The 27,692-nt window shown below is 33.7% G+C and overlaps 2 long non-coding RNA genes across 2 annotated transcripts; one reads left to right on the forward strand and one right to left on the reverse strand.

Annotated features, from left to right (window-relative positions):
* Positions 1-5,723: 5,723 nt before the first annotated feature.
* On the forward strand, positions 5,724-15,135 carry LOC119071369. Its single transcript, XR_005086636.1, has 3 exons — positions 5,724-6,347; positions 10,661-10,665; positions 15,122-15,135. It is a non-coding gene; the product is annotated as an uncharacterized LOC119071369 (long non-coding RNA).
* On the reverse strand, positions 9,611-27,692 carry LOC119071370. Its single transcript, XR_005086637.1, has 4 exons — positions 27,374-27,692; positions 13,417-13,425; positions 12,035-12,036; positions 9,611-9,620 (listed from the first exon to the last, which is right to left on the reverse strand). It is a non-coding gene; the product is annotated as an uncharacterized LOC119071370 (long non-coding RNA).

Genomic DNA, 27,692 nt, shown 5'->3' on the forward strand with positions numbered 1-27,692 from the left:
TCAACTGTCTCTATCATAACTTTACTATGTGAATTCAACATTCAAAATGGTCAAAAATGTTATCGATACTCACCAAAACAGTGTGAAACTCTCACACAACATTCTCTTTGCGGTGGAATAACCTTTTCCGTCTTTCCATGCTCATTCATAACATTGAATTTTCTCTCTTCATTCAGTCTATTCAGGATATTCTCCCTTTAAATTCTACTGCTCTACTGTGTTTGTTGTTTTTATTCTTTGATTCTTTGGTTTTTTTGACAGACTAGCTAGGTGTGTGTAGATGTTGCAAGAGGTAATCTTTTTACCATGTGCATTGTATAACATCAAAGCAAAATGAATAATAATCTTCGAGAATAGCTTGGCTCGATTTAAATACAGCGGTTGCGAGGTTGTTTTATGTTATGTGATGATTCTTCTGTGTCTGCTCAACAGTGTCGTTTTTATGAAATGTCCTGCAGAAGAAATCACTAGAATTGTATAGGACACTTCGGTTGACCTGTAGAGGTGCCAAATTTTTTTTTAGTACTTCATTCTTTGCGCTCTATTTTCAGGTGAAATAACGTTACTCTGGGAAATATCCACAAAGCACCCATAGCGGTGAATAGATCGCTGACATTAGTATTTTATGACGAAATCTACTAAAGAAATGTACGAAAATCTGCTATACATTTGAATTTAGAACTAAATGAACTAGATCCATTCACTTTCTCAAAATTTTTATATGAAATAGCTGTCATTGACCACCGGCTAATCTAGTAAATTTCCTGAACTTAATCAATCTATTAATTTCACGTATATATGACGTTTCATGGATATTTTCCACAGTGAAGTTTTTTCAGCAGAAAATAGATCATCTTCAAGATACTTTCGAATGTAACCTCACTTTAGTTTCGTTAAATGTTTCGTTCATTCACAATAGTTGACAAAATGACACATTTTGTATAAGGAAAATGTCACTTTGTAAGTTATTGTGAATGACGCCGCGCGAAATTCCTCAACACCATAGCACGGCAGAGTAAAATAAACCAGTAAACCAGATAGGAGCGGTTCATTTTCGAAACGTCAAATACATTGTATGAAAATGAACACTGATATAAATTGAAAAATTTTATTCGCAAAAAATGTAGGGCTATTAGATTATTCAGGTCCCTAGTCAAACCAGCACTGCTGCCTGGTTAACTTTACTCTGTCGTGTCTATAGGTTTGTTCCAAGGCCATAACCTCATCAACATCTGTATGTAAAATCACGTACGTTATGTTGCTGTCGATGAAATCGTTGCCGTTCGGGTTGTCAAAGTTCGGGATTACAGTTCCAAATAACAAACCTATTCGTATGAGACTTTTTTTTTAACGTGGATGGCATTTCTTGACGTGGATAGCATTTCTTGACGTGGATGGCATTTTAAACGGCCTTGAAGATGTTCCATATAGAGCGCAAAGATAGAAGTATGCTGAAAAAAAATGGTGGCTCCTCTTCATGTCAATGGAGGTTTTCTATATTGACTTGACAATAGTTCTCAAAATATATTGACAAAGTGTTGTATTGCTCTGGTCAAGTCAAAGCAATACAACACTTTGTCAATGAATTACTGACCAAGCAATACAACAACTTTATCAATACTCAAAATACTCTCTGATTAATTACTGAAATCTAACCGAGGTTAAAAAAATATCTCAGGGAACTAAAAAGGAAACACAAAGAAAGATCTGTTCAGTGAACACTGTTCGCAGGGTCCATTAGACAGGCGCGTTTAATATCGGCGGATTAGCTCTAGTAGAGGTTACGGGTGCAGTAATGACAATATACAGCAAATTTTATCTCGCCACCAAATCATTGGAGAATGCTGGCGAGAGAAAATTACAAATCTACATCCAGCATAATTATAGAAGCATACACATGACACATGATAAGCCGAACTCACATATGCGTCGCGACAAAACCACCAACAGCATACAATGCAGCAGGAGCATGGAATCATTGGTATTAGTGGTGTTGAGAGTTGGAATACCACAGTCCAGCTTATACCAATGCTTGATGAGATCTTCAACATGCAACCGATGCGTCAATTCAACATGAAATTACAGTCGGCGATTTAATTCGCTGAACCTCTGAATTTAAGTAATGGCTAGTTTCCTAATGGCTGCTAACGAAATTTCCGAAGAACCGGTTGAGTTAACAAGTTAAAGAAGCTGATAATTTTGCAATAAATGTTCAATCAAGTAACTCAATTACTCTAGGCTATTTTTCAAAATAATCCTCACCGGATCTATCTATAAAAATTGCTTCGGTCAAATTCAGATTCACCTGAACGCTAATTTGAGATTTCACGTTTACCCTGAATGAATCTCGAATCTGAACAAATGAAAATTGATCTTTTCAACAAAATGTGAATGATATACTATTACGGTAATAGTCTTGTTTTACTCGGGGTGAAAACAACCAAGAGAAATCTGGTCCCACCATTCGCATTCCCATGACATTCGCTAATATTATCCAGTCATTCGTTCATATTCTCCAGTCATTCGTTCCATTCATTCGATCATATTTTCACTTCATTCGCTCATATTTGCCTGTCCCACCATTCGCTCTTGTTGATTCCCCCTTGGTTTTACTGCACGATATAATTATAACTAAAATTTTCTATCCATTTTTTTCATACCGAAAAGCTCAATATAATTCCTTCAAAATTATTCTTGCAATGTTGCAACACTGATACTTATTGTCTAACAGAAAACTTAATGTCGTAAGATGTAATTACAATATTTACCCGACGAAGTTCTTGGCATTCGTTCAGACATTTATTCAAATTTTAAATTTATCACAGATAATTTATCGATAAATTTTCATCAGGAAATAAGATTGTGGTAAATCAGGAACGGCAAACATAAATAAAATTTTTTGAAAAATACGTTTTTAAATCTGCAATGCTTTATATACAACAAAATCATCTTTGTGAAGAAGGAAAAAAAAAACTAATTTTTGCAAGCTTAACCGCAAGTAGGATACATAATAAATTATATGCCATCATGAGCTTTTTTGTTAACTTAAAAACGACACTAAAAACCATAAAAGAGAAAAACATTTTTTATTCCTATCAACGTGGGATGGAAATGACACAAACAAATTGTGTATTTTCAAAGTATTTGTTAGAGGTTCCCGTGTATTTTATGGTTGGAGAGAACAAAAAAAAGGAAAGAAAAAGAAAAGAAGAATACGTTTCGGTGATGTTCATTTTTTCTGATATATGCATACGAGAGTTTTGCCTTTTATTTAGTTTATAGAATGGTTTTTCGAAAAAGTTTTTCATTTTAAGTGACGACGGCAATGTTCTTGGGACAAAAAAAACTGTTTTTATACTTACAAGGGTTGATGGTGAGAAAGGTAAAACAAGTGTGGAAAACATCGTACAAACCCATACCCACCCACTCACGTTCATTCATTCGTAATTATGCCAAATGGAGATGTTAAAAGATTTTTTTTTGTATATAACGGCACCGACTAACATTTATATGTAGGATGGAAATTCAAATTTCTTTCCTAGCATGTTTTTCCACCCACAACATTAGTAGTAAGAAGGAAGTTGTCTTCCACAAAATCTATTAGTCAAAGTCGTTCGTCGTCGGGGACAAAAAGAAAACAACGTTGAATATAAACACCGTAAATTCGAGAAACGAAAAGAAAATCTTAAATAACAAATGGACTTACCAACTAAAACAAAAACTTTCAAAGTGAAGTGCCTAAAATCGGTTAAATATGTTAAGTTCGCAGCTAGAAAAAATAGCAATGAAAGAGTCTTCGAATAAGCAAAACAGATCATTCAAATTAAATGCTAATTGACTTTTTATCCAGTACGGCATTCTATGTATACATTTTATATACGAATTAGAATTTGTAAAATCGTTGGCAAAGATGATGACTAGAGATTGAACCGGCGACGGGTATAAAGAGACGCATCTAACTCGGATACATTTGATTGTAATGTTGGAACGCAATATTTAAATTTTGGGAAACTTTTCGGCAAAATGTAAAATCATTTTTGGTTGAATTTTAAAATATACAAAATGGTTTTAAGTGGCTGACACGGTAATGGCTTTATGTGTGTCCTTTTATTAGTCGGAATATAGAACGGTAATTAATTTCCCACTCGGATCTTTACATTTAAATTATCGGATCTTTACATTTAAATTAACTCGAGAAATTTTAGGTGTTGTTTAGTGTTAGGAAAAGAGTGAACTAAAGAGTTTGAAAAAAAACGTGTCTCTTTTTAAGTGTACATTATGGGTTGCGACAGTAATGCCTTGCCGCAACAGTCTCATTTTTTCCGTCTTTATGTTTGCAACTCATTCGCTGGAACGAGGAACATAACATTAACTGACTTATTCATACATCCATGCTACCCATAATGCCTGTATAATACACGTAGATATTCCCAGAACATACAGTAACTAAATAACGTAATATAAAACTGGAAAATGATTTACGAGCATTTGGTGGGCCGAACACAACCCGTTCGTTCAAAAAATCCTTTTCTCTCTCTCACGAAAATATATTATGATTTATGTTCATTTGGTCTTTGATTTATAATATTTTCCACAGAAGTCTTTGAAATCAACGATGATGTTAAAATTGTGTAATTACGATTTTGTTTGGCGAGAATCGGTTAAAAATAGCTCCGTCGAATTGTTTCTCTGTTGATTCAGACACTGTTTTGGGGTTGAGTTGAAATTGACATTATTTGACTACATAAAACGGATTGGAGTACATTATTTTATGAATGATGATAGAAGTGCATAGAAACAGGTATTCTAATTCAGTTGTGTTTTGATAGATATGTCGTTCGTGTAACTATCTAGTAGTAAATTGTATTGATTTGTGATCGGTTATGATTGTAAGTTATTTTCCTAATGCTTGCTAACAGGCTATTTTAACGAATGAGAGATTATCGAATTCGCTAAAAAATCATTTTACATAAGTTGGAAAGAACGTATTTCCTAAACGACATAAGAAAAAGCCCCGAACGAAGTCGCGATATTTTAACAATGGTTTGGAAAAAGTCCATTGCCGTTTCTAAATGATACTTAAGAATGTGATGATTACACCGTGAAAATCATGAAAATTTCTTTAAAAAAATGAGTTTTAGAAATTGCTTACAAAATACTTGTGCAAACCATTTCTCATTGTTCGTTAATAGATTTCAGATATATTCAGATCAATGAGAAGAGATCTATATCTGCACAAGAATTTTGTAACAATTTTCAAAAATTAATTTTTAGTTGACTCAATTTTCAGGACAATTTTACAATTTTATAACCTTACATGCGTTTGGTAGCTCTTGATAAGGTGTTGTGGAATTCAGAGGCGCCGACTTCCTTTTTCAAATAGTGTTGCCCAATTTTTTTTTTTCGTTTTTTTTTTGTATTATCTTAAATTGATGTTTTAATTGATATTTTTGTAAAATTTATTTATCGATAACAGCCGTGTCCTGAACACTTGAACATTAGGCAAGACTCCTTTATAAGACCCATAAGCGTTACAAAAAAGAAAAGATAATTTCGACCGTAGCGAGAGATTTTTTTTGTAAATTCGAATGAAGACTAAACTAAAACTAAAAAGCGTGATTGAAAAATATTGACGAGTTTTATATGGTTTGTAGATAGTAGGCTTTGCCGTATCCGGTCACGAAATAATTTTACTCTGCAAAAAAGAAACAGAAAATTTTTAATTTTCATTACTTTCCAATTGATCTACTTTAATTCGCTTGAAACAATTGCTCAATTTGAATTTGAATGATTTCACTAACGACTGAAAGGTCTCAGTTCCGAAAATCCTAGGAGATGGAAATTGTCTTTTTGCGTCATTGATTCAAGTCCTCGAGGCCGAAACAAGCGTAAATTTAAAGTCCATGTTTCATTTGGGAAGCCGTATTGCGCATAGAATCAGTGAAAACAGGAACGAATCACTTGCTCGGAGCAATGACCAACGATGACTTTAACATGATGTATTTACGACGGGACAATTTCGGATAAAAAGTAGTGAAGCTGATTCAGGTTGTATGCGTCTCATCCACAATTCAGCTAATGCGTTCGAAAATTCATTTATAATTTGGTGAATCTCTCAGGAGATCGGATTACAGATAATGCTTTGACGGTGGAGGAAATTTGAAAACATACATATTTTGAATGTGTAGTTAGAAACTGAATTAAGTAGTTAGTATGACTGTACGCCAATTGAGGGTCAGCTCTTTGTGTGATTGTCCTTTACCACTTACCTGGTTGGCCTAGCGTAATCTAAAAGGCATAGTGATTGAAATATATCGCTCGCTGGGTATAGTGAAGTCGGAGTCGGAGTTTTATATGGTTTGTTTCAGCGTTCTCCTCATTAAAATTCTGCGAAACTCCATAGAATTTTCAGATAGAACCGAAGGATTTCTTTAAAATTATGTAGAATTCCGAGAATGTAGTGAAGGTAACGCTGGAATTAGTCATATAAAGTGAAATGCCACGCAGCGAGAATCTTTGACATGCTTCGACACATTTCCTTCTACAGTTTAAACTATTTTTGATGTAAGAATGTTTTTTATTGTGTCGTCGAGTCATAGTGTTGCTCAGCCTCGACGAATTTGGTCATAGTGTTGCTCGAGCCTCGCGGCAAGACCGTAGTCGGCGCCTCTGGTGGAATTTCGAGCCGCGTCATTCACAATAGTCTACAAAGTGACATTTTCCTTATACAAAATGTGTTATTTTGTCAATTATTGTGAATGACGCGGCGCGAAATTCCTAGCAGCCCTTGATAACCCTACAAATTACCAATAACTCGATGTTTCTCCTTTCCATTCCATAAGAACTACACTGAGAAAAAAGATCACGTCTGACACGTATAAAGTGTGGTAAGGAAGTTATACACCAGACACGTATATGGGTACTTCCACACGACACGTATTTCGATATATAGTTATTGTATAATATACGATGACTAAGGTAAAAAATATGCCACTTGTATTTTATACAAGACGTTTGTATAACAATACGTGTCGTACGTTAGCACGCATACGTGTCTGGTGCATAATTTCTTTACCACACTTTATACGTGTCCGACGTAATCTTTTTTCTCAGTGTATGACAATCCATTGTGTGAAAATGTGTGAATAATCTTAAAGTCGGGAAACACTTTTCGATATTTTTCCGTTGTAAGACAAAAAAAAATATGAACTGCAAAGTACATCAAATTGTGGCCACAATGTCTACAATTTTTTTATTACCTGTGTCGAAATCAGGAGTCAGTTCAAGATGGAACTTATCCCTAGGCCTTAAAAGAAACTTTGTGCAAAACGCTACACTCTAATAAATATCGAAAACAATTTACTACCCCATGCGAAAGTTGACCATTACACAGCAATTTACCACCTGCGAAAATGGTCCATGACGTGTCAACTTTCGCATGGGCACTGCCCATTGGGCAGCTAGTAAACCAGATTACATTTGATGCTGCTACGTACTTAATAATTACGAAAAAAAACTTTTTTATACTCGCAAACTCGCTCGTGTGTTTTGAGCAACTTACTTCGGCAACTGTTTTTCGACAAGTGAAGCTGTATACACTTATGAGTAAGCATTAATCACAAAATTGTTACTTTGTGTAACGAATTACTTTCGCAGCATCCAATGTAACCATTAGAAAAGTGCGTGTTTTTGATCAGAGGATCCACATGAAAATAAGTCTACCAGAAAATGCTTCCGACTTTGGTAGGCCTCTTTTCAAAAGGATCACTAACTTTATTTTTCGAATACAACTCTTCGAATAAAAAATTCCATGCTAAAAATGGTAATATCGAAAAGTTAATACTTTTGAAGTTAGATTATTCCAAAAATACGAGTGTTCGATTCAGCTGTTGCTTTACCGTATTGCAGATTGATTGATTGGAATAATTCAATCATTTTTATGTCCGATTTATGTTGTGTTTGGGTTACTAAAGCGGAATAAACTGAACCAAACTTTCGAAGCTTTTCATGTTATATGCGTGATTTTTTATTTCTTTCTTCCGATATTATTTTCTCTGAATAGGTACTTCACGTAAACCACGTGAATATAAATAAACGCAAAGTCAACAAACTACACTATTCAGTTGCAATTTACCATAATATTAAACAAACATATTTTATACGTCGCATAATTTCCATAAACATTTTTACCGAATTACCCTTTCATTAGTAATTTATAAAACGAATGTTAGCTGCATATAACTGTCACATCGAACAAATATTACATTCGATAGCCCCTCATGGGATCAAGGTATTGAACAGTACAAATGAATGGCGATAAAATAATTGTTAAAGTTATATGAAACGTGATGTGATATTATCTTGTGGAGATGATCATGTAAAATGTTGCTTATGAACATAATACTCTTTCTTCTACATTCAATACACATAACTAAATTTTGTTAGGTTGACGCAAACAGGTAATAGCTATACAATATTACTTTTCGGAAACTTAAGCAAAACATTGAACGAGATACGAATCATGACTTTTGCACGTTGGCGAATTGTCAGTTAGACTATTATTTCTCTTAATATGAAATGATTAAATAGATTGGTAAGATATTTGTGGTATTCATTGCTTTGCCGCCCTCGCTTTGTTTCTCGTAAAGTAGCCTGCGAATTTTTGTTTCAAATTTTGTAATGCAACAAATAAAGAACTCTATTCGAATGCACTAAGGATCCTTCCTTCTGGTCTCCACTTTTAAAAATCTTTCAAATATGTTGCAATTAATGTAAATAAAGCTTTTGGGGTATAGCTTTAGATCTCATTGTCATTATTTACTAAACATTCTTGTTTAAAAGTATTTAAATTCTCGTATACCAATACTTCATCTGCACGGAGGCAGATGTTTCCACAAATAAACGAGTTAAGAACATGTAGCACATCACAGCCCCGTACGAACTTGTATACCTAATGCATACGTAAACCTATTGGCATGCATTTAATATACACGTAGAGACTTACAATCTGCCAATAGCAAGGATAAAGAGTTCTTACGGATCTTCTATCTACAACGGCGACCGCTGCCTAACGCGTTATTAAACAGCAAAAAAATGTTAATAGAAATGAAGTAAAAGATTGTCAATGTCTAGGAAATGTTAAAACCTAAAATGAAGAAAAATAATCGAAAGAGAGATATTCGTAAAGGCTTCTTCTACTCTTAACATTTTTCTCCTTGAAGCCCGTTATAATTATTTTCAATGATCACCTCAAGAGTGGAAACTTTCGATTCGAAATGAAAAATCATCCTCTTTAATGTGTGTGGGACGTCTTCGCGTAAAGGCTTTTGAAATATGTTAAATCCTAATGTCCTTAAGCAAGCGCAAATTATGACTTTAGTCTATGATGAATTTCATAAAATTGCCTAACGACCGAATAAAACGACTTAGTAAGCTAACTTCAAGCGTTCTAGCTACTGATCAAGTGAACCGAATTCAATATTCGTCACTAATTGTCACGGGTTTTCTCATTTTGTTTTAGGAAGCGTTTATATCCTCTTGACCGTAACTTTAGACACATTTCAGAGAAAAGAACAATTTTCGATTAGAATTTCCTCAAGTTATATTCAAAAGTTTTCTCCCTAGTTGTTTCAAACTACAAGTTTTGTAAATAGCACATTAAACCTAAAAGCCTTCAGTCCATCATACAGGGCTGCAAAGAAAGAAATTAAGGCGTAACAATGAAACTGTTTCACTTACAAAATAATAAAATTCACTTTGTAGTTTATTGCAAAACAGTCAGTTCAAAAGATTTTCAACGCTTTCGCTGATATATATTGAAAAATCGTTGAAAGGATTTTCCTTCTTTTTAAATATTAAGATTTTTATGTTACTTGAACGTGAGCCAAAACACAAAGCAATTACTGACAAATTTATTATCTGCTGGAAACGTTATTTATCGGTTAACTATAACTACTAAATTGGAAACGACGTAGCAAATTGTTCAAAAAAAAAAAAAATTCAAGGAACTTGCAAATTTCTTTACCATAAAAATATATCTGTTGTTCATGAATCATGGGGGTATGTTAAAGAGATATATCTATGCATGTACTTAAATATCACTTTTCACCATACCTGATTGATTCATCATAATATGAAGACATTTCTGTACCTATTGTGCATATTGTCAAGGGTATCCACCTTTTCCATTAATCAAATTATATGCAAATTCTTTATACCAGCAATTAATCATATTTTTCAATTTACCTAATTCAATCTAGAGATGTGATATATCGTTCTGTATCATATTAATGCCGAGTAGCATAACGAAATACAACAACATATACGACTTGTAAATGATGCAAAGTCTGCACATACCGATATTATGTATATTTTTATATGGATGCGCTTCATTCGAAGAAAGAAAAATCCAAGCAAATTATATTTACGACAGTATGAAATGACAAATAGCTTTCATGATATGAATGAAATTTAATGCAGTTTTGACGTGAGCAATTTTGTTTATAAAACATCATCTTTCCCAATATAAATCATGTAGGAGAGGTTGTAGGACTGAAAGCATTGTTTGTTAAGTGCATTTTATTTTTATTGGAGACAGGGGAGTAATTGTAAACAAAGTGAAGCAAATTTTCATATTTCTGGTATTATTAGTACATATTAGGTGTTGTCAAGATCTATTTAGAAAATTGAAGGAAGAAACGGGAAAATCTGGTACTTCCCTTGTATAAAATACTGCAAATTGTTCGATGCAGTGTCTTTTACTTCATTTGTATTAACACACAGTCTGTTATATAAGAAGATACTAACGAGAAGTGATTGCTTATTTTTATCGACGCTGTTGATTGCAGATGAATAACTGTTTCTAAAAGTTAAATTGCGGTTGTAATTTAATGGAAAATTTCCTACAGTAGAGGACAATAAAATTTCAGTCGAAATTTTCTTCAGCTAATTTTCAACTGATTCATTCATACAAAACCGGTTCTGCCACTACTACCCGCACGTAAGCATTGTTAAATAACCATAACTCATAACCAGTTTTTCAAATAGTAACCCAGCTGAAAATCAGCTGGAACAAGCTTACGCTGAAATTTGATTGTCCTTTCCTGTAAATTAGGGTGAGTCATTTTTAATTTATTTATTTTTTAGGTCGTAATGGAGGCTAGCTAGAGGACTAAGAGGAGTGCAGAGTGAAAACTTTGCAAAAGCATTTGTAGATTTTCTTTGATTGGAGCCATAACACAGCTACCTCGGATAACTCACATTTTTTTTAGAAAAGCAGCGGTCCAAGTTTTCAAATTAGTAACTTCCAAAAAAATACTTTTGCTGATTATTCATGCTCGTGCAATGGTGAATTGTGGTTGGTCGGAATCCGAAATAACTTAATAAAAAAATTGAAATGCACACACCTTACTATCACTAGGGAAAACACGTTTATGAAAATCGAGTCACTGTATTAGCTAAGAACTGTTAGTGAGGGTAAGTATAGGTAACTCGGCCGTAGAATGATAGGTGCGGTGTTGTCCCTATTTATTGGGTGAATTTTAACTAGCGTTGATAAGTTTTTGATATCTTGCTGAGGCGGGTTGTACTCACCACGAAGGTTCCTGAGTGTTTTGAATTGAAATTCTAGCACTTCTCAAAATTCCATCGGGTGTTTTGATGAAACTGAGTTGAAATCGATATATTTAAGGTCATAGGTTAGTGAATCTAAGCGTATGAGAGCATCAGCTAATGGTTCCTCAATATTGAGATTATGGCTTGGAACTTAGACCTCTAGCAATACCATCGACCGCATTTCTTGATAAAGAAAAAAATACCAACGAGACAGCATAACACACCACTTCTATTTTAATGAGTGAGACCGCGATGAACAAATGAATAACATAATTCATTTGAACACATCTTGTTACATTAAAAAAACACTAAATTATACTTCACCTTTCCAACTCCATAAAATCAATCATCGAATGCCGTCAAATACAAATCCTTATTCGGTTGATATTTTATTTATTTTCATTTTCCTATTTGCTGCTACTGCTACTGCCAAAATGTGTCAAATGCACATTGCACAAGGAAATGAATGATTGCGGATGGTTCGATATAAAACCCAATTTCGTATGCAGTGAAGCTTCACAAACTCGTCTATTTTAATCAAAATTAGTGTCACCAATTCTAACCGACAATGTCCAAATTGGTTATTTGTAATATGTTTTCTGGAAAACGAATTTTTCGTACGCTGCTATACCATTTTCCCTCAGACGAAATGGAAATTAAATGTGATTCGTAGTTAAGCCACGTTCGGTTACGGAATATTGACAAAATGAAATTATCAAACAGAGTCACACTATTGTGTGAACCATTTACATGGATGAATTCCTACAAGAAATTGCGGTAAGTTTCCCAGAGCTACAACGCTAACATTTACTTATTAAAGAATTCTGTGCAGCAGTAGTGGCACGATTAACCAGTTAATCAAAATCCATTCTTTAACGCAATTATAACAAATTCAATCTCACATTATCAAGATTTCAAAAAGTATTATTTCAATTAAAATGATGCCATCAATCATTCAATTAATTACTCTCTGTGACAGTGTCGTAATTGGTTATATGCGTTGGAATTGGATTTTATATCATTGACGAGATTTTATCTTTATTTGTGGTGTGCAAGTGTACAATTGTTGTGCTTGAGCGGATTTGTCTTTTTAATAATTGATGCTGAATTGATGTTTCGTAAGTGAGTATACACAGTGAGTATATCATCCTACACATATTGTCGATTTTCACGCTCAAGAGATGTCATTGTTTTCTATATATGTTTGATGTGTACCGAGTGTCGGTTATGCTTTTTTCGTTTGTCTGTCTATGTACAATTTAAACTTTTTGATGATGCTTTTTGTTGCTTACATTTGTTGCCAGCCAATTGCTTCGGGTTCTTCATGGTTCACATTCTCTGACACAGTCAATTGCTCATTGGACAAACTTTTTCTTTCATCAAAATTGGTATATTATAACGTTACCTTAAAGTTTTCATGCACTACCACAAAGCCTTTTCACTTTGTAAGAAATTTTGTTTGATGCCGTAGAAGTCAAATATAAAAGATTTCGATGTAGTCGTCGCTCCCTTCGAGAAATATCAAAATTCAACGAGGGCAGTAGAAAAATGGTTTTTAGAATTGTCGAGAGCATATCAATTTTTCGCGTTATATAGAGAATGGGATACTATATACAAATACCGGTTTTCGTTAGCTTTCAATATTGCTTCGTCGTGATCGAAAAATCACGAAATTTCGACTATTTCGCCCGAATTGCCGAAAGAATATAATTTATCTCCTGTAGTGTCATAATATTCACAATTTGAGTGTCACTTTTAGAATCAAAATGGGCTAGATTTAAACACGTCATTCACAGAACGTACGTTTATTAACTGAAAATTTCGATAAATGGTCATTTGCGCACGGCTAACTTCGATAATTTCACATTTATTCACGGAAAACTTCGATAATTTCTCATTTATTCACTGAAAATTGACAAATTCTTGACAGTATACTAGATGAGTGTTTTATTTGTGGGGAATATGAATGAGTGACAGCGTCATGGCGTGTTTATGTTTCAGTTTGATTTTTGAAATTTGTTTTTTATGGTGATTATGACATTACAGGAGATAAAACCTTGTTCCTAACACGGTAGTAAATAAGGGTTTTGCGCACACGATGTGTTGCCGAACTCGCTTCGCTCGTATCGGCAATCTCACATCTAGTGCGCAAAACAATCCCATTTACTACCTTATTATGAAAATAGCTATTTTGAGCACATTATCAGTCAGGGAGTGCACAAAATTCACACAGTTTTTTAACGTTGCAGATTGGCAACAGACCATATAAGTATAATATGATATGTAGCTTCAGACAAACGTCACAAACAAGAACTCTCACTGGAGCCTTATATATGGGACTCCATTAAGAAGCTCTAAGAACTGCTACTCATCAGTCGGTGGCAAACAGTCCATAGAGGTCTTCTAAATGTGCCATCGATACAGGAGACTTGTACAATTGAACAACAAGTGATGTACGTCAGGATGTTTGGTCAGGATATTACGCTTACCCTGGGAAAGAGAAGAGCCAAGCTCTGTTCGTTGAAATTTTCTATAAATTTTTCTTTCACTTTTAGAATTTTTGATAGGCATTACAGTTAGTAGTTGTTCTCGTGTCCGAGCTTTATGTATGTGTTTACAGCCCGTTGCAATAACCGTAACGTAAAAAAAGCTTGGATTCAACTTGGATTCAATTTACTTTGATCATAAAACTTGTCACTCTACTGATTACAGCTAAAATTGAAGTCAGATATTTGAAGTAGTTGCGAAAGTTGTTACAAAAAATTCTCAGGAAAATTTCCCCTTTACGACTTCTGCATCTAGTTCTCTTTACGGGTAGTTGGTGTTCTATCGAAGTAGTTGCGAAAGCTGTTGCAAAGCATCCTAGAAAATGTTTTCTTTTTACGAATTTTGCAACTACTTCAGGCGGTCATATCAATCGTCGGTGCTGGCTCTTTTTTTCCTATGTGAGTTATTATCCATCACTCATCATAAATTCCAAAAATTTGTTGGTGGTCGACAGTCCTTATTTAAGTTTTCTTTTTCAAACGAATCGTGATATATCGTCTGCAATTTTTTCCCAACCATAATCTACGTGCAATGTGCAGATAATTCGAAGACGTCGTGTACTCATCATCGTACCATCTTAGAAATGTGTGTTATGTACAACTGGCCGCTATAATCAATAATCTTTAATTTCATACTTCATTAAAATTGTTCATCAACTCAGAATGTGTAATTAAAAAGTTTATCAAAGGCACGTACGTGCTGGTAAAAGATTTGTAATGTGCTGTGTTACTTAATGTTCATCAATAGTCTAAGTGTTTCTAATTGGAAAATGGAAATTCAAATTGAGTTTGTGAATTTGTTCGCATCCGTAATTTATTTTCAAAGTTTCATGTCGGTCACATTTACAGTTTAAAACTTTGGATAGTTTCAAACTCTTTTCTTTTGAATATGCACATCCACCATACTATTAAGTTACGATACTTTTAAAATGATTGGAATTTTATTAAGTACACACTCAAAGACGAAAAATATTTTCTGCTTTTGAATTAGTCCTTTCTAACACACTAACTTACAATAAACTTTCGGTTGGTATGACAGGAACGTACAATTTTTTTGCACGTCTACCATTTTTATGTGAAAATTAAGCTAAAAGCAATCCGTTGTTGAATGTCTGGACTCCGTATTTTTGCTGAATCTTGTAAAATTCGAACATTTTTTTTATCAAATGATGGTCACTTTATGCTAAGTAGGAACATAACCATCACATTCAGTTTCACCAATTTACCAATGGAGGAAAATTCTGTCAGAATGTTTAGTGTTCCTCGAGAAAAAAACGCATTTCCATTTTTGTCACACTGCCAACAGTTTTATAACAGGCAAGCTGGACAAAAAGTGCGTCAAATGTGAGTTCAAAAACTATGACGATAGTTATATGGACTTTATGTGTCTCATATTATCTAGTTGATATTTAAGAAGTCATATATTGTTACTCTCGGTGTCGTTCCTATATTCTGTAATACCATGTACTCGTTACGGATTCGATAGAAACATGAAGATTTCTTTACATTTTATGAATTCTACAATTTATCACCATTAAGTCTTATATTATGTACCATAATGCAAGCGATATATTCCTTTTATATTTTCTTCTTTTATATATATTATGTTCGCTAGAATGGACATACGAGCATGTTTAAAATGATATATGTTTGCCTTGAATTGATACTGCAGGCAAAGTTGAAATAAAAGCAATAAAAATGGCTAAAGAAAAGTTGTTGACTTAACGAAAAAAAAGTTTTTCGGATTTTTTTTTATTGATACTTCGTATTCATGTCAATATTTTATGTACACAGGGTGTAAATCGATTCTGGGATATCTGCATCACTTTCGGCATTCCAGAAATACTTTTTTGTTTTATCTACAAAAAAAATTGCTGATACTTGTGGTTGAAAGTCTCAATAAAATAGCCAAGAATAATCAAGAGAATGATAGCCAAAAATAGCAAAGATAACGATGCCAATAACCCTGATGGTTAAATATTAAAAATTGTTGGTAACATTTCAAAGACTGGCACTTACACCGATTGACAATCGCATACAACAACTAAAATACAATTTGCATAAATAATGGTTCAACGTAATGCTACCAAGTTAAGTTTGTAAGATTAATCCTTATAAACAAGAAATATATATTACGAACGTGTCACTTTTCTGCTACGAGCATAGCAATAAATTCGAGAAGATAATAATTCTTTTTTGTATCTCTTAGTTTATTTACTAAGTCGTGATAACTGTGTTAACTGTGTTAACTTACGACAGAGTTGCACTTAACTGGAAATTACAATTTAATGTGAATTCAGCAGAACTGTTGTGTAATTTCAATTGAACTTTCACAATATTTAATTAAACATTTATTTATGCCTTTGTAAACGTCGTTTATGAACGATTGTCTATGTCCATTCATAGAAATAAAACTGATCATAATCACTTTTGTTTGTATGAGTGAATCAGCTGAAAAACAGCTGAAGCAAATTCATCTCTAAATTTCACTGACGTCGACTGTAGCAAAAATATCACGAGAAAAATTAAACATTTGAAGTGGAGTGGAGACTGAAATAGTTATTTTCAATCATAAGGAGAGAAACCACGAAATCATGGCCCTACGTTAGTGAAGGGCCGTGACGCAAGTCCGTTCACACTGCAAACACTGATAAAAAAATTTACGTCCAGTATGTATGAAATGGCTGGCAGACAGCTTCATTTCTGCCTTACGTCGGATATGTATATTCCAACGTCTGACATGTATATCCAACGTCTGACATGTATATCGTACATGTCCGACGTATAGTCATACGTACTGCTCGTGACTATTCTTGTCACTCGTATGTTTGTACGTCGAACATGTACGATATACTTGCCAGACGTTGGAATATACATATCCGAAGTAAGGCAGAAATGAAGCTGTCTGCCAGCCATTTCATACATACTGGATGTATGTTGAAGAAATTTTTTTATCAGTGAACATTGATTAAAGTATACGTGTAAATTCGTATGCCGAGAGAATTATTTTGCATAAGTATGTATCTTTCGTCGAGACGAGTCTACAGATGATATTACCGAATCTATTACTGCACCTTGGTCTATGGATTGATGACAAATTCTTTTACTTCTTTTGTTTAAACAAAAAAAATCCTTATAAACCAGCCAGAGCTCAGCGTCTCTTCTTGTCGGCGCTCGTTCACAAGTTGCAATTCCATCCTGAACCCTGTATGAATGCATTGATCTGCATTCCAACATTTCTTTTTCATGACTCCTATATTTTTACGAAATAAAAAAAATCAAAGTTTTCCATAAAGATTTATTTTTTCACAATAAATACAATAAAGTTTCTGCTAGTTATCTTCATCTGAGAGACAAATAAAAAAAATGTCGAAATGTCTGCCAGGAAGTTGAAATAAGATAAAAAACAAAATGCGACTCGCAAATAATATTAAAACGTAAAGCTATTATTTATGAGTATAGTTTTTGAATACACTATAGTATTGCCCTTGATATTCCTTGGTCATCAATCTCATCTTAAGCTCTCATCGTCAAATTAAAACACGTTCCAATTTTGCTTTCCATTATATTTCAATAACCCATCATCATTTGCTATATGTTCCACCATGAATATAACATATTATTCCGAACGTACCCTTTTATTTTTCTATTTCATAAATACAGCAACTGAATGCAGTTAGCGTAGACATAGGCATTACATTTTATAAAACGATTTTATTTTATTATTATTATTATTATGCACGAGACTCACAAAACCAGTAGCTCATCCGATCATTCAGTTTTAATCTAAATTCTTGAATTGTGAATCACGTTTTTAATGTTTCGTCAATTAAATAATTTTGTTCTACCATACTCTCCGTATTATGTTTTGATTCGATTTGAGTGTGTATATGTGTGTCCGGTATAACAGGCTTACAACATATCTTATCTGCTGTTCGACGGTATAAAAAGTAAGCAGCTGCCAAGGATTAAATACTTTAATAAGATTTTTAGTATTTTTCGCTCTGTTTATAAGTATGAGTATGAACGGATGCATAGGTTTGAATTTGTGATATATGACGTTAGTATCAATGGAGGAGTGTTTTGTTCTGCTATGTTCTTCCTTATAATAAAAAGGACGTTTGCAAAAAAAAAGACTTAATGTAAGTGGTAAACAAAACGGTATATAAATGCTTACCGATTATGTTGGGTCAGGGTCAATACCCTGTGATTTAAATATTAAAAATTTATTAAATGCAAATGAAGCAAATAAAATAAAAGACAGAAAATTAAACGGATATTAACATTATAAAGGGTGCAATGACAACTTTTTAATTCGTGAACTTTGAAAGAGTATAAAAAAGTTCACTAAAGTTCATCTTTGAACCCGAGAAAAAATTGTCCTAGTTTCGCTCTCTGAACCTTGCGTTTTTGGCATAATATCACGTTTTTCGCAAGGTTCAGTGAGCGAATGTAGGACCTTGGACTTACTTTTTTTCTGGTTCAAAGGTGAACTTTAGGGAACTGTTTTATGCTCTTTAAAAGTTCGCCAATTTAAAAGTTGTCACTTTCCTAATGGCTTCACAAATCGAATCCGCGTTTTTGGTGTAGTGGAAATTTGTAACGTTTTTGTAATTTGGTAATGTTTGCAAAAGGTGTGCTTTGGTGAACTTTTTGAAGCTTTCGAATGTGACCACTGATCTCAGCTATATAACTTATCTAATGGCCTTAAAACATGAAGGCTTACAACCAGAACAAAAGTGTCATTGTGGCCACATTACATCTTTATGTGAAATTTTTGCTTTTTGTTGAATTTTTCGATGTTTTTCAACGAAAACACTTTTTATTTTCATTTTCTCATTTCAAAAGTCTCCTTAATTTAGAAATTCGTTGTGTGATTCTGGCTCCGTAATGATTACCCGGCATTGATCGGCTCGTTCGTGGAGTACAAAATGTAACTTATGTTACGGTTCTAAATTCGACGATATAAACGTTAGAGTTGGAAATGTTGCAATTTTTAATAATTTGAAAGTACATCATAGAACGAAAAGGAAAAGGAATAATTTTATCATAAAAATATTTCTTTAGAGTCGTGACATCTTATTACAATTTCCCGCAACTTCATCTAGAATACATTCATTTATGCGTATGCAAGCATCACAAGGCCCGCGAACCGAGGTGATAAAAAACATATTAGGTAACGTCAGATTTTCCGACGCTAAATTCAAAGACGGTAACACTATCGCTAAATGTTTGAATGGTGGACTGTCATCTAAAAAATACAAAAAGTTAACTTGACGGATTTTGACCGATTAGCGTTACGTCGTTGCATTTAGCGTAGAAAAATCCGACGTTACCTATTCTCGAAACAATTTTGTGTGTACGTTCAATTTGTACGCTTTTTGTCAATTGGGAATTACATTCAAACTATTATCAAAATGGATACAAAGACTTACACAAAATTGGAATTTCGCAGGCAGGGACTCTGGCTCTCATAAGTCAACTAAGAGCAAGTGCTTATTTTAAGTTTTGGTAAGCCAGACATGCATGTGTCGTTACTGGACTCTGCTAAATATTCCTTTTACTTATCCGCACTCAGTGTTAAATCAGCTCAATAAGAAATCAGTATATATGCAATCTCTTTCTGGGGCCTTATGCTGTTTCATAATCGTAACTACCGACGTATTTCCGAAATTACGACTAAATTTGATATTTTTACCTTCTCTAAATAAGGTCTTCCAATATTTCTTATTCAAATTAGATCACCGTATGCTTTGTTGCCTTCCTTTTTTTTATTTCCAAATTCAAACTCAAATTTATTTTTATTTTTATTATTTACGAACCAACAAACGAATTGAGACTTTCTGCCTGCGAGCCATAAACTCCAAAGTAGATAAAGTGTTATATTTTCAAAATCGATTGTTATGGCAATATTTTCGACTAAATCTATTTTCATTCACAACACTTTACCTGCTAAAAGTTTTTCCTTCATATTGCACACGTTCCGTTCGAAATCTAAACACATTTCCTGTATAATATTCAGTGTACGTATACCACACACACATATCCATCCAACTAGAATTCTTAAAGAATCGTAACACATTTCCGTCTTTCGATTTTCTTATTTCATATTCAAACCGAATTTCTTTTATGTTCTGTTCACATTTGAAATAGTATATAAATTGACAGGCTTTTGTTCATATACAAGAAGACTTTGCCGTGTTCATTTCCCAAAGGTCCATTTTTCGTGCACATACATATTTTATCTATTCCTATTTGTATCTTCATCATGCAATATCCCGGCATATGTTTTGTGTTTTGTGTTATATACACTTTGTGTGAGACATGGCTTAGAAAGTTTTATTTGAAATGTGCGATAGAATGATAATCGGGCATTTGATCACTTTTAGTGTCTCCATTCAGAAACTATGCGACACTCAATATTGAAATTGCATTCTTGTCGTAAAAAAGGGTTTCGTAGTCTTTATATTTCCATAATTTTTCGTAATTTTTGTCAGTAATAAAAGTAAAAATAGGAGAACACTTGTCTTTAGTCTGGTATTTAGGTTCTACTAGCGAAACTCTATAACTTATTCTTTCAAACCAATTCTCTACCATACCTATTTCAGGAGATCAAGCTAAAATCGTGTTCACCTCTAAACTTGTAGAATAATTCGAAGATGACGACTGTCGGCCATTTTGGTGGGCTTCTAAAAAATCGCAAAAAACTCTAAAACTTATTCTTTGAAACCAACTCTCCATCTGCCCTACAACAGACAAAACAACAACAGACAAAACTACAACAGCCAAAAATTTTGCTTTACTCTTTGACAAGTTGAAGAAAGTTTGTATCAAATACCACCCAATGACAACAAAAAAAAGAGACAAAAGTGGAGGGTGCGTAGAATCGAACAGGGAACCTCTCTTCCTAACAAGATTTTTCTCGATGAAATGTGCTGCAAAAGTTATTTAACTTAAAACTCTAAAACACTTCGGAAAAAGTGGGAAAATCAGTTGGAAAAGTGAAAATTTCGGAAATCTTAAATCACTAAGATAAAGTTTGAACTTTCAGCAATCATTTGAGAGGTGAATTTTATCTCTAGAAGTTCTTTTTTGATAAATCATAGAAAATGATATTCAATGGAGCTCAAAGGCGCGCGGAGGGAAGAAAATTTTTGGCTCCCTTCCCTGGATGTATTATGATTTTGACAATCACGAATTCCGGAGTTGTGGACATTTTGGCCCTTAGATATCAGACTATTGCGTCCACATACTTTATTTAAGGGACCGTCCACAAAGGACGAAATTACGAGTTGGTCTAGTTAAGTATGACACGTCATGGTCAAAAATTGTCGAAAAGTCGAGAACGTCCGCTATAGATGGCCTCTTATTAAAAAATCTTCAAAGGTCTCACGCCTATGATTAAATCAAATGTGATTAAATCTAGCGCACCATTTACCCAGCTATGATTCACCATTTCGCCATCGAATTGAATGCTGCAAATTGTGAATGCATCCACCACATAACATTTCGCACAAACGTAAAGCTAAACGTGTCAACGCACAGTACGCAACTCTGTTTCACCTTTCCATTGAATTCATAAACGAGAAAAAAAAATAATAAAAATCCCATTGGAAATTTTCAACGTATTTTGAATATGAAAAAAAGTTAAGCAAATCCATTTAAAATTTTACGTTCAAATGAATTTCCATTTAAAAATTCAATAGAACCGATTTTTCTATTATGAAATTGGAAACAAGAACGAACAAAATTTTTTTTAATAAAATAAAATAGCTTTCAGTGAGTATAACGTACGCCAGACCCACATTTATATTCATTGAGTATTTTGGGATGGATTTATAAAAAAAAACACACAAACTTTTAATATATTCAACTTTGTTGTATCAAATATAATTAATAAAATTGATTTTTCGAAAATACTTTGTTATTTTATTAGTAATTTTAAACCCGTATTTGTTCGATCAATGAAGCTATTCCAAAATGTTATAACATCACACGCATATATTGAAAATGTGTGTTTCTGACAGCAATTGTTATTCTCTGAATTTTCATAAACAACATTGTATTTTATATTCACGAGCTTTCATTCATTTGCTAATACATAATATTGAAACAAGGCAGCAATTTACTCAAAAATTATATTTGTCAATCACTGAAAATGCGAATAAAGCAAAGCTTTTCGAATTTAAAGAGTAATCAGTATCACAATAAGCGGAAATAAAGTTCGCAGTTAGGTGTTGAATGAAATATTATAATTATTCTGTGCAGAGATAGTCTATTCGAATAAAATACCCTCACATAGGGCAGCTTTTCGGTTAAACTTTTAGAAACTGTAAGCGTGTCGGTTACTTCTTTTGTTCAAAATATACGGTTGATTAAAATACTATTACTTCATTTGTTTCAACATACGTTTTCATATACAACCGAGTTAACTGGAGCTCACCGCTTATTTTTATCGTTGCTGTTGATTGGAAATGATTAGCCAGTTGAAAGGTTATATCTGCATGGACTCTTTCTAAGTTTATTTTTTCAAGAATGAAAAAACGTTTGCTGCCGTTTCATCACATTCTTTTTTAAGACTCTTATCGCCAAGCCGATATTGGACCGATTGAAAAACTGGTTACTGTTCCAGAGTCCAGAGGTCTTGTGGTACACGATGGCATTTTATTTAACTAAAATCCGTCGAGTAAAAAATTAATTATTTTTCTGTTTACATTGGTTTACATTGGTTTTACATCGAGGCTGTTTACATTGGTTTTGTTGCAGCGACATCTTTCAATGAGATAGTGAATCGTTCTTTATCTGTAGAGTTTTCATTGAATAGAGAAAAGAGAACTGATGTCATAATCCCTCTCCGGGTCATTCTTAGTAAAAAATAGTATGTTACATACCAAGGATCAAAAAGGTGTGTTTTAGACCCAGGTGGTGAAAACGTCCAGGGATGGAGCGAGGCGAAGCGGAGCGGAGACTAAGGACGTTTTCACCACCGTGGTCTAAAACACACCTTTTTGATCCGTGGTTTGTATACTATTTTTCTTCCTGGAGTACCAAAGTCACATTCCGAACAAAACATAACAACAAAACTGAACAACATACCGGTGCAAAAGCATTCCATATTAATGCCGAAAGTAATCCGTATGAATGCCTAAAGAAGTCCGTTCCGTGTGCATGTATTCTCACAAATGTCGAAAAATAAGCAATCTGTAGGAATGCCGAAAGACATCCGAATGAATGCCGAAAGCAGTCCGTATGAATGCTGAAAGCAATCCTTATGAATGCATTGTCACAAAACACTAAAAACATTACATTCGCGTACATACAACAACTTGACACATTTGGGAAAGAATAAAGATAGGATCGAAAATGACATAAGCGGGAATGAAAATTGAGAGAAAATAGTAGGGGAGAAGAATGTTGCTCTTTCGGTACTAAATTTGGTGAGTGAATGTGACGGTTTTGGTACTACAGGAAGAAAAATCATTTTCATACCTAGGACCCGAAATATCCGTCCAATATGAAAAATACTATTCGTACCACGGACTAAAAGTCTTTTAGTCCTAGGTACGAAATGTACTATTTTTAAAAGCAATTATCTGACTTCATTCATCATAGTCGAGTGTTTTTTTTTAAATTATTATTTCCGTTTTCCAGTTTTAACCCAGCAAAATTTGTCTTGCTCTCACACTGATGAAATGAGATGAGAATAAAGGAAAATGTTAAAAAAATGTCACCTTTTAAGCAAAAAGTTATCTAAATTCGAGTTATTTAATTTACGCGTTGGATTTGAGATCGGCAAAAAATGTTTTTTTTTATTTTGGATAAAATATGGTAAAATGATGGTTTTCGGTAAGTATATCCCAATTCGCTACCATTGTATGAATTTTGGATATAATTGAATATTGAACAATCGGTACACCGTACAGCCAAGGACAGTCAAAAAAGTGTATTTTTATGATTTTCGTGTTTATCGATTTCAGCTGTTTTAACAATACAAATTACAATGGCAAAACAGCTGAAATGGATGAAACACGTATAGAATAAAAATGCACTTTTTTGACTGTCCCAGGCTGTACACGTAAATGCCATAGCAAATATTTAAGCACGACAGAGTAAAGTAAATCAGGCAGGAGCAGAAGACGCAAATACATTCAAAGGAGGGACCTAAATCCCGTTACAATCGTTAACGTATTCGTTTCATGCATTTGTATTAGTAAGCATTTTGCACCAAAATCAAAAGCTTACTTTACTCTGCCGTGATTTAAGTCTTACTATTCATGTAATTGTTCTTCTTCCCGCAACTCCCACTGATGATTCCTTTTTTTATAAAATTTTCTGACACTCAAATTTGTGATTATGGGGTGCATATCAACTTACTTCTTGTTGCTCTAAGGAAGAAAAATAAACAATAAGTTCCCTCTTCCTCACTTTTCTCCGTTACTTGATTTTTCGTAACAAAAAGCCAGAAACAACGGTTACACAATTTGAAAAAGTTTTGGTTATAAATCTAGAATCATTTTTATCATTGCAGCAATAGTTAAAAGTCTATTTCATTATTCCTCTTATAAATACATTCGAATAACACACCAATATAAAATACAGAAAAAGATTGTGAAGATAAGGTTATAAAATTTAGTGCAGCATTGTAACCAGAACAACTACGATGTTACTCACATTTGAATATTCCACTCAAGTACCACGGTGGTAGACTGTTTATTTAATTTTTGTTTTCTTCAACTATAATTTCGAGGACCTTATTATCAAATTAAAGCAAAGATTTTCACAGGCACAGGCGCCATTGTTAAATAAACAAACATCAACAATTAAGATTTTAAACCTATGGCATTAACAGTACAGCATTATAATATAGTGGCGTTAACCATAAATTGTCATAAGTTTGAACAACATAATAATTGAAATCATGGTATATACAATCGGAGAGAACCGTATGTGTAACGAGTAAATTTTGGGTCATATGAATGGAGTTTATGGAGGATAATTATGGGATGAATTTTATACGAGCGACAACTAAAATCTTTTGGGAAATAAACACAATCTAAATTTGAATGTTTATAATACCACTTATGTTAGTCAGTGGCAATCGTAAACATACCGAAATTATTCCAAATTATGTTACAGCGATTTGTTTACAAAAGTTGTTTGGTGGGTGAAGGAACATTACGAATAAGGCGCCATTGTCTTTTAAACTTTTATTAACTTACATTACAACTGCTAATTATCTAAAATTAATATAATCAAGAATTTATTCTGACTTAGTTGGATCAGTTGTTCCATTTACCTCTTCATCTTGTTCATTTGAGTCTGTAACAGTTTTCTCGGGAACATCATTTTCATCTGCCTTAGATACACTACTCAATGCACCTTCTACTTTGTCTTTCAAATCAACAACAGCTTCGTTAGCGGCCTTCAAAAATGATTCGGCTGGATTATCAGCCTTCACAATGCAGACAATCTGAAAAGCAATTATTTAACCAAATGTAAACGTATCCGAGAACATATCTCCACAGCACAAATATAATATTTCATCTTACGAGAATGTTGAGCAATAAGCCTAAAGTCACAATGTTATTCATTTTGTTTCAACTTGAATTCGAAAGACGTGATTTATTGGTAATAGCAAAGCTTCTGAGTTCGAATACTGACTGACCATGGTGGCATATGAAAATAATATGCAGAACCAAATCGGTTAGCATAATTTAAAATTTTTTATTTAATTTAAAAATTGGTTCCAGTAATTTGCCGGCTGTTCAAACTTTAAGGTCGAATGCATTTTTAATTACTTAGACTTATTAGACTTGGTTGGATTTGTTGTTATTGTTGGTTTTTGTTTAGTTTATCAGAATAACAATCAAATTATATGTTTGAAAGCAACGAGACTTAAAGGTATCGATTTTAACGTGTGCCATGAATAAAGATTAGGATCATAAATAGAGGCGATATTGGAAAATGTGTGTTTTTCATTGGTTGTGGACAACTACGACAAAAATAAATAGGTTGCTCTAGCTATTAAACATATGAAATCGAGACTTCAGTTTATTCTATCGAAAATACTTAGATCCAATCATGTAGTAGATTCGTTTATTATCATCTGTGAAATTTTAATTTGAAATATGAAAAGATTCTGATTGCTTTTAAGAATTGTCAGCGTTAGTATCTTTACATTGCACACATATCGATACTGGATGCACAACAGACCAGGTGACGGCCTAGGTATGGAGCCCAGAGCCACTTATCCTATGCTATTATCCTACTATCCTATCTCTAAACAAATCATTTTTAGACTGACCTCTCTGGTTGACCAACTCACTGTACAATCAGTTACAACAGTTACAAAACTTGCCCATGTCCTTTATATGTGTAGCTACATAGTTTCTCCATATGAGATCAAACAATTTTATTTCGTGAACTTGTAATGTTTAAAATGTTCCCAAGAAATGAGTTCTCATTGGTTCGTTCCAAATAAAATCAAGAGAAATCCCAATTACTTCGGCTTGAATGACCTGATCATATACGATTTTTGACTTTTATCCATACGTATCTGAAACATCTATAAATTGCTTAGAATTTTCAAATCTCTCGTGGATGTTTATCGAAATTGTGTAGTTTACAAAAGGAAAAATTTACGTCAGCATCCTTTAAGAGTCAATTCGCCAAAACTTCGAACAGTCAGGATTCAAGCCGACAGCGATCCAAACGTGCTATGGCTCAAATGAATCGTCTTCAATTCTGATAATATCGGGGAAGAACTTTTTTCCCGAAAAATTTTATGTTGGGCTGACATGTCCCTCATAAAAATTTTCTCCGAAGTGGTCGCGAAAATCGTTTTTGTCAATAGCTCCAACATGCAAAATGTGAATAATGTCAAATTGTGTACGTTTATCAAGGTCGATGAGCTGAATATTATTGACCAACAAATGCCGATGTTCGACCCACCAAGCCGCCAGAACAAGTGAAAATCGAAAAAACCGAAATTTTTAAAGGCGGTTGGGAAAGTTAGTAGCAGGAAGCTCTATTTTCAAAAAATTGATGAGGTAAAATTTTGGAATACTGGTTCATTTTGGCAGTACAAAAAAGATCTATGGCTCATCTTCTGGCTGTATCACGTTAGTTTTACTGACTATTATCTCGTAAAACTATAAATAATAAAATTCGCTCAAAAAACGTTATTTTCCTAACCGGACGAGGTTTTGGAACACTTGTTGTGGCGGCTGGGTGGGTCGAAATTCGGCGTTTGTTGGTCAATAATATTCAGCTCATCGACCTTCATAAACGTACACAATTTGACATTATTCACATCTCGCATGTTGGAGTAATTGATAAAAAACGATTTTCGCGACCACTTCGGAAAAAATTTGTCTAAGTGCCATGACAGCCCAACAAAAATTTTTCGGGAAAAAAGTTTTTCCACGATATTATCAGAATTGAACGACGATTCGTTTGAGCCATAGCTCGTTGGGATCGCTGTCGGCTTGAATCCCGATTCTATATAAGCTGTTCGAAGTTTTTGCGAATTGA

Source organism: Bradysia coprophila (genome assembly GCF_014529535.1).
Source record: "Bradysia coprophila strain Holo2 chromosome IV unlocalized genomic scaffold, BU_Bcop_v1 contig_144, whole genome shotgun sequence".
NCBI lineage: Eukaryota > Metazoa > Arthropoda > Insecta > Diptera > Sciaridae > Bradysia > Bradysia coprophila.